We start from the raw sequence: 10,351 nt of genomic DNA on the forward strand, positions 1-10,351 counted from the left end.
TGCTTGCAGCTCAACAGAACTTCTGAGTTCCTTCTGCCCCTTCCCCTTTCAGACAAACCCTCATCTCTTTAGTACTGACAAGGTTGCCTGTTTCTTTAGGAGAGTTAAATACAATATTCTAACAAATATTTTCACAAACAGCTTAACTAGCCCTGCTAACATTTCTCTCTTGTTTCATAGGAGAATTAGGCTATATGGTAGTCCTTTCCCTCTAACCAGCAATCTTTTAGAACAATGCCCTTCTACAGCTTTTCTTCAACCAAACACTTTATTTCTAACAAAGACCATAACAAACAACTAAGCCTGACAGAGTAAGGGTGCAAAAGTGTAGTGCTTTGGAATTGTTTTGTTAAAGGGGGAGAGATACCACATAGTCTGATCCTCTGTTATTGGGAAAGGAGAGATAAAAGGTTATTTCACAGGTGGGCAACCTTGGTTGGGTTTTCAGGATTTCCACATTATGCCTGAGATCTAGTTGCTTGCACTGCTGCCTTTGTATGCAAATAGATCTCATGCATCTTCATTGGGGAAATCCTGAAAACATGACTGGGTTGCCATCCTCGAGGACCAAGGTTGCCTACCCATGAAATAACCTTTTATCCCTCCTTTCTCAATAACAGAGGACCAGACTATCTGATATCCCCCCCCCCCCTTTAATAGTCAATTCCAAAGCACTACACTTTTGCATCCTTACTCTGTGAGGCACTTAAACACTTTCATAACACTGCACAAACAGGCTTAACTTAACCTAGCTATTACAGGACACTCCTCTCTTTGATTCTCTCACTGTCAGAATTTTTGCCTTGAAGGATTAATACTTCTATCCCTTTAGCCCTACCTGGGTTCTGACCTCACAGGCTGCCGTGGCTTCCTTTGGCTGTGGTTCTCCCTGTTCCTCAGGAGTACAAGCAAGTGCTAGCTGGGTTCACATGAAAAGTTTCCTGACTCCTCCTTCCCCTCTTCAGGTGCCTCTGCTTGACTAGAAATAGCCAGAGGGGACAGCTCAAAGGCTAGCTCTGCTTCTGGCCAGAGGGCTTCTCCTCTTCAGCTAGAGGTATCTTTTCTTCTCCTCTTCTTTCTTTTTAAATTCCTTTCTTTCTGAGTCAGCTTCTCCAGCTTCTCTCATTACAGCCCTCCTGGCTTCAGAGCATATGGGCTTATGGCAGTGTTTCTCAACTTTTGTTCTGTTGTGACACTCCTGATGGACAAGGTTCATGTATGTGACACACTGTTTCATTGTTTAACTCAGTATGAATTTGCCTATCCTTTTTAAAAAAATATTTTTATTTATAACCATTTAAATTTTTACAAGCGATAAAACAACTTGCTGGAAATACAGAGAAAGTAATATATAGGAATTATTTCAGTCAGATAATTCTATTCTCTTCCTTAGACCACTAAATAGGGAGAGTGAAACAAGACAAGGAGATCAATTAAACAGTAAACAGAAAAAAATGTGGTATGAACCTGATTATCTCCAGATATTATTCGTCTAATTCATTATTCCACATTGATCATTTGGTTGGCTTCTTCAAGGCCAATACAGTGTATAGTCAAATCATTTCATTGAAAACATACTTATTGTCCAATATTAGTTAGAAATAATACATCTGATTACATTCTTTCTCTTTTAAAAACCAGACGTTAATTTACAATACATATACAGTACTTAAGTCTCTAATTCAAATCCCACTGATTAAAGTAATCCCAGTTTTCACAGGCTTCAGTCCTTTTAAAGTAATAATTGAGGAAATATTTCAGAGGAAAACTTTTGGCGTCATACCCGGAACTCTGGGAAAAACAATAATCTTAAGAATGACTTACAAACAAACCTCCTTCCGCAAATTACTGAAGACTCATCTGTTTGAAACAATTTATGGCAAGAGCCAAAACACATAGAGTCCACACTCACTGATCATCAATGTTCCATACATCCACTCCTAACCCTCATCCCCCGTAATTCCACATCACTCATACATCTGCTCACAGGAATATGTACACCATATATCTCTGTGTCTTAACACTGCCCTTTAAGCTTCCCATTGTCTCTTTCCAACGTTTCAATGTTGATGTCCCTTTGTCTTATTCTTAATGATACTTCGATGGTTTCACAAAACTTGTACAATGTAACCTATAACCAAGTTGTAACAAATGTATTTCCATTATTCATATCTTATTGTAAGCCACACTGAGCCCGCAAAGAGGTGGGAAAATGTGGGATACAAATGCAATAAATAAAAATAAATAAATAATCATCCTATATAATAAAAAGCACCTCCAAAGTTCTGAAGCTGGCAGTGTGGACAAAAGCATTGAAGCATTCGTGCTTCTGTATCCATCTCCTAACATGATGCGTCACCAACGAATGTGCCCAATCACAGCACAGCATTGCGAGTAAACGTGTCACCTGGGAAACTGCGACATGTTTTGTAATTCAATTTAGAACCCTAAAAAGAAAACATAAAAAAGATGCATGTGCGCTGCTGCAAGTGAGCAGGAGGGAGCAGCAGCAAAAGGAGACACAACAAGGCACGCCAGAAAGAAGGCCTCCCCTCTTCTATCTCCTCGAGTCCTCCCCTTACCACAGAATTTGGGATGCTGCGGGGGTCCGCGGAGCTTCGGCTGCCAAAATTGAAAGTATTCTTTGTAAGTTCAGCCATGCTGATCGCAATCTCAACCCTCCTGCTATTCTATGCTTCTGACACATCACCCAGCCTGCCTGCAGCCGCGCGACTTCCCCTTTAAATGTTCCTACCTGCACGGACCCCCCCGAGACATTGTCCTGGTGCCAGATTTCGGCTCGCGGCGGTGAGTGGGGAGAAACAGAGCGCAGCCTCCAGGCCTCTGGCTCTACGGAGATGAGTTACGAATCGCCTCTCTCTAGCTCTTTGTCTCCAGCCCAGGCACCGGAGCCTCAGGAATGCAGCTTCCATGCAGCAGCACCGGGACACAGACAGAGCGGAAGTGCCGGAGCCGAGACTATGATTGGTCGCTTCGGGGCTGCGGGGGCGGGACATCTGAGTGTGCCGGAAGCACAGAGGTGAGAGCCTCAAAAGGGTGAAAGGAAGGCGGGGGTCTTTATAGTAGAAGCGCAGAGTTTTATAGGGCATCAGAAAATGTCATAGGCACAGTACAGGAGTTAGAATATAATGGGAGCTTTACAAAGCGATTTCCTGTCAATAGAGACGAAGCCGAACCAGCGCTCAATCTGTCTAAAACAAAATCTCTCTCATACACACACACTGATACAGCACATGGACAGATGGACACACACTCTCTGTATAGGTGGATGGAGGAGAGGGTAGGGGAGACAAGAAATTTGCTGGATATGGTTGGATGAAGGAGAGGGCAGGGGAGAATGGAGAGTTGCTGGACATGGATGGATGGAGGGGAGGGAAGTCAGGAAGGAGAAGCACAATGATGGAGGGGAGGGAAGACAGGAGGTAAAAGCCATTACATGATAACCTTGCTAGCGCCCGTTTCATTTGTGTGAGAAACGGGCCTTTTTTACTAGTCTTTAATAATATTCATTTTATTATACAAAGTTTCTGGTCTATTATCATTTTCAAAATCATAACCACTTTTTGCTCGTGTAGAATCATTTGTTATATCAATTTTTCACTCTCAAAGGGTTCAGTTAAATTGTCCATGTAACTCTCTAGTAAAATTATATCTGAAACAAAATTAATTACTGCCACCGTTAGGTCCCGAAGCGCCTTCCAGATGGTATTCAATGTAACCTCCACGGGAGCCAAAAACTCAAAGTTGATTTCTCTTAGGTGTTTAGGAGTGGTTCCGCCGATTTGGGTTCTGCTGTAAATGTCCTCCGTTTCAGCGTATGCCTCTAACTCACTCCTCCACTCCTTTGAACATGGTGGTTGAATAATTCGGGAGCGATAGAGTTGTTTTTTCCAGGTCCAAGAGCATCGACGCTCCTTCGCTGGCGCTAATCAAAGGACTCGCCAACCCTTTCATCTGTGGGCAGTTCATCGCGCAGCGGTCCCGCACTTGCTGCTGAGGGGACAAAATGCTGGCCATCGACGGCTGACCTCCGGTTGTCCCCTTCCTCTCAGTTAAGATAACTGCAATTGCAGAGAGGAAATTTACGTAAAGAAGACGAAACTTCAGAGAGCAGCTGGGCCGTTGGGCTTACGAACTTCAGGCTGCTATCTTACCACTTTCCCAGTTTGGGACACTCTTTGTCTGGTTTCTCCTCAGAGGCCTGCCTGATATGGGTAACCCTTCAGCATAGCCCTCTGAGTCATTGAAACACAGAAGCCCCTCCACCACTACAAGGTGGTGTCCCTTTGGAGGGGGGATTTGCCTATCCCATATCAAAAGCTGTACACAACACATCAGTTCCAGATTTCTCACTTGCCATACAACAAAAAATATATATATACTCAGCTTCTAATGTCACCTCAGTAACAGCAACACAAAATTCCTCCACTGCCAGATACTGTGAAGCAACACGAAAACCTACAAATATGCTACTCAAACTATATAGCAAATAGAATCTATGGATGGCAGACCTGCAACATTTTCTGTTGGGGCTGAAGGCTGCAGTTATTATTGGGGGTAGTGGGGAAGCAGAAATAGGGACCAGTTGTGGGGGATTTCAAGAGCCTGACTCAAGATTGCTGGTCTTCCCAGCTTTCAGGCACTGATCGATGTACAGGAAATTCAGGCTTGCTGTCTATACCACATTTTTTGTGACATACCTCCCACCTCTTGGGGAAATACCAGTGTGTCTCAAAACACTGTCCCAGAAACACTGACTTAAGGGAAGGGTCCATCGAGCCCAGCATCCTGTCCACGACAGCGGCCAATCCAGGCCAAGGGCACATGGCAAGCTTCCCAAACATACAAACATTCTATACATGTTATTCCTGGAATTGTGGATTTTTCCCAAGTCCATTTAGTAGTGGTTTATGGACTTGTCCTTTAGGAAACCGTCTAACCCTTTTTTGAACCCTGCTAAGCTAACCACCTTCACCATGTTCTCCGGCAACGAATTCCAGAGTTTAATTATGCATTGGGTGAAGAAACATGTACTACGATTTGTTTTAAATTTACTACACTGTTGTTTCATCGCATGCCCCCTAGTCCTAGTATTATTGGAAAGCGTGAACAGACACGTAACATCCACCTGTTCCACTCCACTCATTATTTTATATACCTCTATCATGTCTCCCCTCAGCATCTCTTCTCCAAGCTGAAAAGCCCTAGTCTCATTAGTCTTTCTTCATAGGGAAGTCATCCCATCCCCACTATCATTTTAGTCGCCCTTCGCTGCACCTTTTCCAATTCTACTATATCTTTCTTGAGATGCGGCAACCAGAATTGAACACAATACTCAAGGTGCGGTCGCACCATGGAGCGATACAACGGCATTATTACATCCTCACACCTGTTTTCCATACCTTTCCTAATAATACCCAACATTCTATTCGCTTTCCTAGCCGTAGCAGCACACTGAGTAGAAGGTTTCAGTGTATGCTTAAATCATTTTTATTGATGACAATCAGAGCATATACATTTCTGTTTCCTTGTAATGATTTCCATCATCAGTTCCATTATTATTCCCTTCCCACCCTCTCCTCCCCCCCCCCCTCCCCCTTCCCTCCTTTCCTTCCCTTTATTCCAAACTATCTTTTACATACAAGGCTAACTATTAGCTAATAATTTGGCTACATATTCAACAGTTGGCTTCGTGCAGCCGGGGGTAAAATCTTCAGGAATGGGGTCCATCTTGTCAAGAATTGATCAAGTTCTTGACTTGCGGTCTTTACAGTTTAATCTCTCCATTCTTAGAAGGAAAATCATCTGGGCGCACCACGTTTGGATCCGAGGCCCCCTCGCTTCTAACCAATCCACAAGAATGGCCTTTTTTGCCACCATCACTGCCCGTTTCACAAAGTCCGTATATCCTCTGGGTTTTGATGTGCCCAGCTCTAGCTTTCCAAACAACATCAAGGGGGTGCTTATCCATGTTGCGTCCCATGTTCTCCAAGTATGTTCCACAATGGTCAACCAGAACTTTTGAACTTTCGGGTAACTCCAAAACATGTGGCCCAGTGTTGCTCCTTCCCCTCCACATTTTGGGCACGCTCCATCCGGGGCAAGCCCATGTGGAATGCTCTGCGAGGGGGAATATGGAGTCTTGCCACAAACTTATATTGGAGTTCCCAATATGCTGTCCAAGGGGTCGTGCTTCGGATCGTCAACACATGAGACTTAAACACACTTGCTGATATTGGAGTTGATAAGTCTCCACTCCAAACCTTGGCTTGTTTAGCATAGTCCATTTCCAGCTTAGTGTCCTTGATGTGTCTGTTGTGAGTTCAAAGACAGAGCTGAAGCCAGTTCCTCCTGGGCATCTTTTGTCAATGCCTCCCATGGTAAGCTCCTCACATAATGCTTTAACTGCCAATAGTGAAAGTGATCTCTGGGTCCAAAGAGTTGCGCTTCTTTTAAGTCAGTAAAAGTTTTCAATCTCACTTCTTTGGTGATGATATTCAACAAATATATTACTCCTTTAGCCTTCCATTTTCCAAAGATTTCGTGTAGATCGCCCAGAGGGAACGCCGGGTTTCCATGCAGCGGCAAGAAGGGAGTGACTGTAGGAGAGCAGTGGTGCAGTTTGCAGATCCATGTCCACGCTTTCTGTAGGGTGGGTAAAATGTGTGACGTCATCAGCGTTGGTATTGGCGTGCATTTCAACCCGTGCAAGTAGCTACTGAAATGGTAGTTTTTAAAGAGGTTCAACTCAATTTGTGTTGTGGAGAAATCCGTCGTGCCTCGGAACCAGTCATTTAGATGTCTCATGGCACATGCTATTGATAGTGTTCTTATGTTCATTAAACTCAAGCCGCCATACTCCGTTGGCGTGCACACCATGTCCAACATTAGTCTCGACCTCTTTCCCTTCCATATGAATTTTTGAAGTGCAGCGTTCAGCTTTTGTTCATCTGCTCTACTGAGATATAGGGGTAACATCTGAAATCTATAGAGCCAACAAGGTGCTATCATCATGTTACACATTGCTATACGCCCCTGCCATGGTTTCAATTTTGTTGTGGTCTCCCTTAACAAGGGGTGTATGTTACGCTCATAGAGTTTCGTTAAGTCTTGTGGGATTTGCACTCCTAAGTACTTAACCTCCTCCACTCCCTGTAGGTTAAATTCCCTTTCCCCCCCTTCTACCTGCCCCGAAGGGTATAGTTACATAATGCTGGATTTTTGAATGTTTATCTTAAATCCCGATAACACTCCAAATTGAGAAATTTCCTGAATTAGTGTTTTAACTGATGTGTTGGGTTGCTCTGTCACTATCAGCAGATCGTCTGCAAATGCCATTGCTTTGAGCTTTTCTCCTCCTATTTCCACTCCCACTATTGATTCTTTCTTAGCTAGTGTCTTTAAAAGGGGTTCTATGGCCAGGAGGAACAATGCTGGGGAGAGGGGGCACCCTTGTCTAGTCCCTCTCTTTATGGGAAATTGCCTAGTTCGTTCTCCATTCACTAGCACCGCAGCTCTGGGATTAGAGTAAAGCGCCATGATCGCCTGGAGAGCCCATCCCTCCAAGCCCGTGTAGTGTACTACTTCAAATAAATATCCCCAGTCAATGCTATCAAACGCTTTCTCTGTGTCTAGGCTGATCAGCGCTGATTTTATCTTCTCTTGTTGGCAATGTCCCATTGCTAGTAATACTCGCCGCACATTCACTACCGACTGGTGATTCCTAACAAACCCAACCTGCTCCGGGCCTATCAAACTTGGGAGGTGTTGGTGCAACCTATTTGAGATCAATTTGGCCAGAATTTTTACTTCAACATTGATCAATGATATCGGCCGATATGATTCTGCTTGCATTTCTACTTTTCCAGGTTTTAAGATCAGTGAAATCAGAGCTTCGTTTGTGTGTGGGGGGAAGCTTCGTTTTCCCACTACTTCCTCAAAGTAGTCTAGGAGGGCCGCTATTGCCATGGGCCCTAAGATTTTATAAAATTCGCTCGAAAAGCCATCTGGGCCTGGTGCAGAGTGGTTAGGCAATGAGTTAATAATTTCTTGTAACTCTTTTCCTGAAATGGGGCTGTTTATGGACTCTACGACCTCACTAGGGAATTGGGTCATGCCAGCCTGTCTCAGATATTCTTGTATTCCTACCTGGCTCGGCGTCTGTCTTGCTTCATATAGGGAGCTAAAGAATTCCTCCAAAACCCGGGCTACTTTCTCTTTTTCATGTTGGAGCTTCCCTTTCTGGTCTTTTATTGCTGTTATCACCCTACTACCCCCCTGGTGTTTGACTAATCTGGCCATTAGCGTTCCCGATTTATTACCAAATCGTTGGAGCTTATATTTCCTAACTATTAATGCTCTAGTCGCTCTCTCATGTAGTAATGTGTTTAATGCTATTTGTGCTGTTTGCATTTGCTCTTTGAGGTACTTATTGGGGGAGTGTAAGAATCTTCTTTTTGCTTTTTGGAATTTCTGCTCTAAGTTGATAATGGCCCAGGACAGCCTTCTTTCTCTCTTAGCCGTGAAGGCAATTATATCTCCCCTTATCACCGCTTTCGCGGCTGGCCAGAATACAAATGGGCGATCTTTGAAGGCTGCATTGTTTTCTGAATAGCCTACCCATCTACTTTGGATATAACTCTTGAATTCGTAGGATTTAGTGTCCTCCATGCATCTACGACTAACAGGGATTGCATGAATTTATTTAAAGCTCTTTTGCTTTGTCCTCCTCGTGTTGCTCGTCTGGGTATTGAACAGTCTAACCTAGGGTCTGCCACCAAATTGAAGTCACCTAAGATAATTAACGGTAGGGATCTATAGAGGAGGCAAGATTGCACTATTTTATCATAGAATGATCTCTCATATAAATTCGGGCCATACATCCCTACTACCAGGTACTCTTTGTGATGGAGCCATAAATGCACCATCACATACCTTCCCTGGGGGTCACTTTCTATGAGTTGGGTTTTGGCCACTATTCCTTTACGGGTTAATATGGCTACTCCTTTTTTCCTCCCCTCAGCCGATGACGCATGTACCTCTCCCACCCAAGTTCGTTTTAACTTTTGATGTTCGTCTGGTGTTAATCTAGTTTCCTGTAGACATTTCACGTCCACTTTGTGTCTATTAAGTGCAGCTAATATTTTTGCCCTTTTAATTGGGCTGGAGACCCCTCCCACGTTCCAGGTCAGGAACCTTATAGAATTAGTTTTCATGGTCAATGGAGGTCCTAATATAGTTTATGCATTGGCTTTCCTCCCTTGACGCCCATGGTGCCCAGCTCACCTGGACTTCTTGATTTCGCTCCTGTCCTCTTTCCCCATAGGGCTGCCTGTTCCAATTGGTCTGTGACATGTATATGGGTCCCCATCTTGGGTTGTCACCTCCCCGGCTATTCCTCTGACGTAGCCTAATCCCTTGTATGTTCCTGTTAGAATTCTCATTGCTCTTTTGCCCCCACCCCTCCCTCAGCCCTCCCCCCCTCTTCCTTCTTCTTCTCCATTCCTTACTCTTAGCCCCACACTCTCTATCCGAACGCCGGGTAGAAGAGTAAAGGTCTAATGATGGTGGTACTCCCCCCTCTCACCTTGGCTATATTTGTTAGTATAACATTTGCGCTTAAGATTATAACATAACAATAACTCACAACATGCTCAAATATGAACTGTAACCGTTACTTTACATTTGTCTTTTACTGCCCAGGAAGCTGTTTAGTATACCAGCTGCTCCTTCCTCCAATTTCAAGAAGTCTGTTCCTCATTTTGCTTTGTCCGATATCTGAAATTTGTAATTCCATCAGGTGTTCTCTGTGGCTAGCGTGGTCTCCTGGTTCAGAGCAACTTGCACCTCTGATGGTGTTGTGAAGGTCTTCCATGTCCCGTTCATTTGGATTTTCAACTGTGCTGGATACAGTCATTTGAAACGCTGTTTCCTGGCCACCAATCTCAGGCATATAGGGCTGAAGGCCTTCCTTCTTTCCTGCACCACCAGGGAGTAGTCTTGAAATATCTTGATATGCTCTCCTTCCAGCGTTAAAGTGTCCCATTTGGAGCGGGCCCCCCTCAGAATCTCTTCCTTGTGTATAAAGTTGTGAATTTTTATGAGCACTGCTCTTGGTCTGGTAGTCGCAATTAGTGTTACAGATAATGATAAGACATGATAGTAGTATGACAAGCAGATATTATAAGACATTTCTAATTACATGTGGAGGATTTATGTATATTCACGTTGGTTGATCTTTGTGATAAGCCTTGCTGAAGAGATAGGTCTTCAGTAGTTTGCGGAAGTTGGTTAGTTCGTAGGTCATTTTTAAATTGCGCGGCAGTGCGTT

The sequence above is a fragment of the Microcaecilia unicolor genome, chromosome 1, assembly GCF_901765095.1.
Source record: "Microcaecilia unicolor chromosome 1, aMicUni1.1, whole genome shotgun sequence".
Classification (NCBI taxonomy): domain Eukaryota; kingdom Metazoa; phylum Chordata; class Amphibia; order Gymnophiona; family Siphonopidae; genus Microcaecilia; species Microcaecilia unicolor.